This window comes from Nilaparvata lugens, chromosome X (genome assembly GCF_014356525.2).
Source record: "Nilaparvata lugens isolate BPH chromosome X, ASM1435652v1, whole genome shotgun sequence".
NCBI lineage: Eukaryota > Metazoa > Arthropoda > Insecta > Hemiptera > Delphacidae > Nilaparvata > Nilaparvata lugens.
The window spans coordinates 27,101,606-27,109,773 of record NC_052518.1 but is presented as its reverse complement, the minus strand read 5'-3'; the positions used below and the strand labels follow the sequence as shown (position 1 = coordinate 27,109,773).

Here is an 8,168-nt window from a genome sequence, read left to right as displayed (position 1 = left end):
AGATATAGATATCTATAAATATCTATGAAGGCCTGTAGCCTACAATGTACGTAAATTCAAACATCAAATTCAATCTAATCTGTGAAAATAATTAAGGACTGACAATTTTGTGAAGTGAACAACTACAAGACTCAAACTATTTCGGACTATGTGTAACCTTATCTAAATTTGGGAGAGGAATAGCACAAGGTTACCTTATTTTTCCTCTCCCTATCATTTTGATGATGCACTTATTGTGTGAATCAATAAAGAATAATAAATTATGCTATTGATAACTAGCAGGTAACCTGTGCTCCGCAAGGATCTAATTAAAAACTTGACATACGGAAAACTTGACCTACTGAAATCTTGGAGAATTTAGAATAGGCCTATAACCATCCTCGGTTGATTAAGAACCAATATGCAAAATTTCAAGTTAATCAGTTCTTAGATGTGATGATGAGTACTTTAGATGTGATGATGCGTCAAATATAATTTCCTATCCCGTACGTGTATAAGCCAATTCTCTCATTTATCAAGACTAAATAAAAACGAAATTGTCAGTTCCACATAATTTATTTGAGCCAAACTTGAGTTTCAATGCACTAAGGCATCATCTTCAGTTGTCTTTTTTGGTTTAGTCTAACCTAATAAATTTGCTTAGATTAATTAAATCTATTTTATACAACTAATCTATTAGACTAATCTGATCTAATTTGGTTAGTCGAACCAAAATAGACCACTGAAGATGATGCCTTGATGCATTGAAAAATTTAACCCAAGTTTGGCTCAAATATCGTTTGACAATATCGTTTTTATTTCACCTTAATATAGCCTAATGGAGAAATTCCAATATCTCTTTTATTCATAGTGTAAATCTCTCATTTATTATATTAGAGGCCTAATTTGAAAAGAGTTCAATGATGCAATCAACAATGATAGAAATACGGTTCTAATTGATGATTCAAGTCATGTAAGGGCATTGAAGTCATGAAACATTTAACATTGACTTCCAAGTATCAGTGTTATAATCATAGCACAGCTTTCCTCATAGCCCTACATTTGTACTGAATTCTTGAATAATCCAATATTTTTTTATCGAAAAATTCGCAGGAAACTGTGACAAAGAAGAGGAAAAGGTAGGAGATAATACTTTTTCCTCTTCTTTGCCACAGTATCCTGCGAATTTTTCCTTATCCTGTGATCGCAGAGGAAACTAAATTGGTGGATAAATTGTCGCTCTACTCCAGGCTCAACGCTCAGTCATCTCATATAGGCCTACGTGTTATCCCATTTTTGATTTAGAGCATTGTTTTTTAAATTTTTCTCATCATAGATTATCTTCATTTATGCTGATCCTTTTGTGAGAAGTTATAGAAGTGAACTTTCAGCTGAGGTAAGTCTTTAATTTTCTATCTATTTACAGTGTCATATTAGTTTGAAAAACTTTATTTTTGTAAAAACCGTATATTCATTGATTCAATTTAGGCTACAAGACCGTATTAATCGTTTTTCAAAAAATAGTAGCCTACAGTCGTTTATTTTATTCAATTGAAGAAACTTGAGATATTGTCGAAAATCCACTTCATTTTAATAGAAATTATTATGTCACAGGAGTATCACAAGTTCCACAACATCATACTCTATTTTATTTATTCAATTCATAATTATCATTATTAAACGAAAATCCAAATTAAATGCTGTAATTCACCCCGAAAACTTCTGTTACTGAAAATATTGACAACAGGGTAAACTGATGGAATTTCCATCTAGCTGTTACCATGGTAAACTGATGGAATTTCCATCTAGCTGTTACCCTGGTAAACTGATGGAATTTCCATCTAGCTGTTTACCCTGTTGTCAATATTTGCAGTAGCAGAAGTCTTCGGGGTGAATTACAGCATTTAATTTGGATTTTCGTTCAATAATAATTATCAATCCATTAATATTTGAATAATTGCAATATCTCAGTAATTTCCATCTATCCAATGAAATTCATATTTGATTTTTGCTCCAATTTTTCTGAAATTTCTCAAGTTTTCAGTGATTATTGAGTTTATTGTTTAGCCTAATTAAGTGTGTCTCCCTTCTTAATTTGAAATTCATAGATTCTTTGTTTTTGGACAGAAAAGTGAAATGTAACGAAAAAAAAATCAAATTAGAGCGAGTCTGATGGAAATGCATTAAAAGCTATCAGTTGAAGAGTGATAAGGTAAACCCATAATGACAGAGTTTGATTAGCAATGGTATTACTATCCTTGTCTATCATTCAACAAAACGGATAGCGCTTCCTCTTTCTCGCTTTGCTCTGTTGGCAGATTGTCTTTCAACAATGTAGAATTGATCATTAAATTAACAAAATATTTCATCTCAATTATGAAAATTCATTACATACCGTTCTATAAATAAAATAAGTACAGAAGTACAAGCAAGATAGCATAAAAAAAGTGAAATCAAGATTAATATGTGCTCATCAATTTTTGATTCCATTACGAACTGCTTGTTAATAATCACTTTTGAACAACTCAATTACGTTAGAGCAGTCAGGTATTTATAAATAAATAATATGTGGGAAAATACAAACCAGATTATTCACGTATTAGTATGGTCCGCCGGAGGGAGTCGTATATGGAATAGATATATACCAAAGGAGAGAGTGAACAAAAAGGGAGAATATTGTTATGGGTGGGGGTGGATGAACGCATGAAGAGAAGTGATCAGATTAAAAAAAATTACTTGCAGTGAGCTCTTCAATACGGTACACGTTTCAGTGGTTGTATATGTGAATATTTTCTATTTTAGTGATAATAATGTGAAATATTTCTTCTATGTATGGTTTTGAAGTATCTAAATTTAAAAATTTACTTTGTGAAATCAAGGACTGAAGATTTTGTGAAGTGAACAACGACAAGACTCAAACTATTTCGGACTATGTGTAACCTTATCTAAATTTGGGAGAGGAATAGCACAAGGTTACCTTATTTTTCCTCTCCCTATCATTTTGATGATGCACTTATTGTGTGAATCAATAAAGAATAATAAATTATGCTATTGATAACTAGCAGGTAACCTGTGCTCCGCAAGGATCTAATTAAAAACTTGACATACGGAAAACTTGACCTACTGAAATCTTGGAGCTACTTATTGTATCAATCAATAAAATATGAAGAATAAAGAATATTATGTTTCACATTCACAGGCGTAAAGAAGTGTTTTTTACAATCAGTTGTTACTTAAGTTAATTGCTAATCAATGTTTATCTTTATTCACGGCTAAAAGTTCATAAAACGGAAATAATGATCAAATGCGAGCGAGTCGCATTGAAATCTATTGAAACATATCAACAAGTGATCAGTAGCCTATTCTCCAATGCTCGTATATATAAAGTCCACGTTGTAATGACAGTGGAGAGAGATAAGAGAACAACGTTCCCGATCCGCTGTCTTGTACAGGCGGTAGCTGATACCGGTTTATTTATCTCTATATATCTATAAAAGGCTAAGCCCCGACAGACTGAAATCACACCACAGCCCAAACTACTGAGCCTAAAAACTTGAAATTTTGCACAATTGTTTATGGTAGCCTGAAAACATCCACTAAGAAAGGATTTTCAGAAATTTGTCCCTCTGAGGGAGCTGGGCCCCCCCCCCAAAATTTTGTACTTTTTAACCGCTCATTGCACAGCAAAGTCATGAGGATCTTTTTCGTTCAGCTACGAAAAAAAAATAGATCTATGCAGAAAAATCTCGATCAGGAGCACAGGGGGATCAGGAGAGGGCATTTTTCGAAAATTTTGATGTAAAATCACACTACAGCTCAAACTAATTGTCCGACAGACTTAAAAATTTGCACAAATATTCTTCAAACATGCTAGACGCGCACTAAGAATGGATTTTGAGATATTTTGTCTCTAAGGGTTTCAAAGGATGAAAAAGGATCCTATTAAGTAAGCTAAGTAGGTGAACGCCATATGGAGCAGAGATAATTTATTGATTGACATGAGATATTCTAACATATGGTTTAATCATTGGTAATAACAACATCATATGATAGAAATTCAAAAAAGAACATCTGTTCTATTATTGCTTTATACCTGATTCCACTTAACCTCAATAATATTGTTCTGATAATAATTGATAAATATGTTATTATAATAATATTATTATTATTATTAATATAATAATAGTATTGTTTTGTAATCAATATTTTTTTCACAAACTCTGTATATAATATGGCGAATATGAAACAGCTGCATCAAATAAATTATCCAAAAAACATATGTTTAGGAAAACCATAGTTTTGAGCTTCGTTTTCCTAATGCATTGTTTAGGCCTTCACGTGACATGGATTATTAATTTTTCAGCTAGAACAGTTTTTTGAGACTGCTAAATAAACGTCTACAGTTTTATCAATGCTGTATCGGCAATATGAAAACGCATGCAGTTAATATGTCTTTAAATAAAGGTGTTGATATTCACATGAGTTAATTGTTCTCTACCATTTTTATTTAATTAAAATTTCAAAATTATTCGAGCCATGATAGAATGATTGACCCACTGTACAGTCAGTAGAAAATTTTAATATTGAAATGAGGGGTATTTTGGCAAGCTGAACAAAAAATAAGTTCCTATGCTCATTTTCGATATTTCCTCAAATGAAAAATGAGTTTTGTGGGTTGTCAAAACTTCCCCTGAAAGGAAAACTATTCAACTTATCCTATATTTTAGTAGAATAACAATGATTTCTGCGTTGAATAACATGTTTCTTGCCAACAAGAATCGAACTCTTCGTGAATTTGGATATGACCCACACTTTAGATTAATATAATTCTATTAATTAAATTCATGGAAATTGAAGAACTTTTTCCAGTCAGTTTATGATTAGTTGATGAAATTGATTATCAATAAAGAAGACAAATGATTATATTTGTACCTACAATCAGTACCTACAGAATTAGTTGAATGAATTATTGTCGATGTACTGAGTGCTTGGTCAACAATATTTTAATATTTAAATTCATTATTCAACATTCATTATTCTTTTCAGAATTTATTTCATTTAAATTAGAAAATACTAGCTTACCCGGCGAACTTCGTACCGCCAAAAAGATAATGTATCTCATGTCACACTTGAGTTTATTTGGTGAATCATGAAATTTAGCTAACAATAAATATTTTCATCTACAGTACATCTCACGTGCGTACGTACTTCCTATGTGCTTAGTCATGCAGCATTCATTATTCCGAAAACATATTCTTCTCAATCATTTGGTAGTAATATCTATCAGCAAAGTGTTGAATTAGAAGAAAAATAGATAGGTTAAATCAGTGTTTCAACGATTAATTCAATGTTCTTATAGTTGTTGATTGTCAATACATGGTCCAGGAAATATGCGATGTACGATGAATCACACTGAATTCCATATTCTTTCCATCTTCCATTTTAGGATGAATATAAGCTGAGCTAAATTCATAAAAATTGAAAATTATTCTGTCATTATTCAGTAATTGATAAATACAATATGAACAACTCTCTTTCATGATGTGGATTATGAACAACTCTCTTTCGCAGGTGAATATTTTTTTTTAACATTTTCCAGTTTCTCAATGATAGGGGAGTGATAATTGTTTGTATAGGTCTTCTAAAGAACTATTATCTACAGCTGGAACCAATCAACTACACTTCAACTCCAAACTATCTTTTTAATACCATAGGATACACAATTTATCACAGGGTGACGTGTTTATTACAGCTGGTAACTTTAGATGCTAAATCATATTATCACAATATTATGATCTTGAATCATGATCATCTTTCCGTTCTTCGGTAGCCGCTCGGCCGACAATTTTGAAAAAATAGGTCTATAAAATGGATTAATAAATAATTATTATTAGCCTCCCTTTTGAAATTTCTGTTCAGAAACCATCCCCAATATTCACACAACATATTCCCAATGTTTGATGCCGTTATGTCAAGTAGTTTTCAAGTCTATAGGGAACAAACAAACAGACATTCATTTTTATATACTGTATATAGATTTACATTCGGCTTAAACAAAAGCCTCTCTAAATGGAGGTAGAATGATAAGGTTGACAACTTTCAGTTCTGTTGTTTGAACATTTTTGTTTTCAAATCACATTCAAAAAGTTCATGTAGTACGTACTATTGTGTTTGAGACACTTCTGGCGCTATCATAGTTTCACCACTATTCTGTTCCACAGTCATATCTCTTGCAGTCGTTAACTATACCGTATCTATAATAAATTAAAGATTTGTCTTATACACGTATGGGATAGGAAAATTATGTTTGACGCATCATCTCGTCTGAACTACTTGACTAATTAACTTGAAATTTTGCATATAGATTCCAATGATGGTTATAGACCTATTTTTAATTCTTCAAAATTTCATTACGTCAAGTTTTCAGTTTGTCAACTTTTAAAAAAGATCCTTGCAGAACACGGGTTTCTGCTAGTGTAATATAAAATGTTCATTCTCATTTAAAATGATCAACTATATTTTATTAAGCAAGAAATTATTTTTTTCAATAATTTCATAATGAATTTTCATATTAAAGATGATAAATATTCTGTTAATAATTATTAATTCTACATTTTTGACCGAGCGAAGTGAAGTCTAAGATTCAAGTCGACAGTTTTGCATTTCATTTCATGTTGTTATGTTTATATTTATGCTCTGCATAAATAAATGAAGAAACGCAGAAAAAGATTTTCATGAAATTTTACAGGTATGTTCCTTTTTTAATTTCGTGTCGAAGTTTAAACATGGTTTTTGGAAATTTTGGATTTCAATTATAATATAAAAGGAGCCTCCTTCATACACCAATATTAGAGTAAAAATCAGATTATAACATTTTCATCATGAATCAGCTGTCAAGTGGGTTATAAATTGCATTCAATGACGCATGCAATTCAATATCTCAATGTAACTTAGTGAAAAAAACAGCTGTTGTGTGGACTATAAATTGCATGCAGTGAGGCATGAAATTGATAACTTGAAGTAGCATAGTTTTTTCTCCCGACTTTTCTCTGCTTTCAACTGGGGATGTTTCACAAAGACAAGCTCTCACAGAGACAAGTAGTGTTTTTGAAGGATATTAGTGTCACAGAGACAAGTTTCATATAGTGTGGTCCACGTTATAATGGCAGTGTATAAAGATAGAAGAATAGCGATGCCAATTCTCTGCATTAATTAATTATATTTCTACACTGTCAAAAACATAATTGTCATCGTTGTTGACCTAGAAAAGGATAGTACCACCGGCTTTGTCGAATGATAGACAAGGATAGCAGAACCAAAGTTGATCAAATACTGTCATTATAACGTGGACCGCACTATAGGAGCAACTACTTCTATAAATGGCAGTCTCACAGGAACAAGTTCCCACTCAAACAAGGTGTCTCACAGAAGCAAGTACAGTGTCGTAGAGACAAGGTAGCGAATGTAGGAAGAAGTTAGGCATGTTGCCTACATCTGAACTTGAAGGCATTCCATTATTTGTTCTAGTGAATTGAATGTCTGCTGAATGTCTTTTCATGGAGACAAGGTCTCCCTCCAAACTAGTAGCGCTATAAATGGCAGTCTCACAGAAGCAAGTTCTCACTCGAACAAGGTGTCTCACAGAAGCAAGTACAGTGTCGTAGAGACAAGGTAGCGAATGTAGGAAGAAGTTAGGCATGTTGCCTACATCTGAACTTGAAGGCATTCCATTATTTGTTCTAGTGAATTGAATGTCTGCTGAATGTTTTTTAATCATGTAGGTATATGATTATGATTAAAGGTTTTTTTATATAAGATAGGGATGGGTTGGTAACCTATTAGAATTAGATAGAAGATAACTTAAATAAATAAATTGATTTTTATGTAAATGTAATATATTTCTACCAAACTCAAAGATAACTATTCTAATATATCTAATAAGTATATATTAGACCTTCAACCCAAAATAATAATCAATATGAATATGAAATTGAATATATAAAAGCCAAATAGCCTACCACTGACCTATTTATCACCGCTTCTTAAAAACCACATGGCTAAAATGGTTTTTCAAATTTGGTAAAAATGGTCAGTTGATGCCTTGGACGTGTGCTAAGGAATGGTTTTCAAATTATACCAAAAATACGTCCGAAATAGACATATTTCGAATTCCTAGTCAAAGGTTAAAA

General features: G+C 31.9%; 1 protein-coding gene across 1 annotated transcript in view; it reads left to right on the top strand.

Moving 5' to 3' along the window:
• The first annotated feature begins 1,235 nt into the window (after positions 1-1,235).
• LOC111053128 (glutamate decarboxylase) overlaps positions 1,236-8,168 on the top strand; it is a 166,821-nt gene continuing 159,888 nt past the window's right edge. Inside the window, exon 1 of the mRNA XM_039443102.1 lies at positions 1,236-1,375. The gene's annotated coding sequence lies outside the window, so the exon portion shown is untranslated. The remainder of the gene's footprint in view (positions 1,376-8,168) is intronic.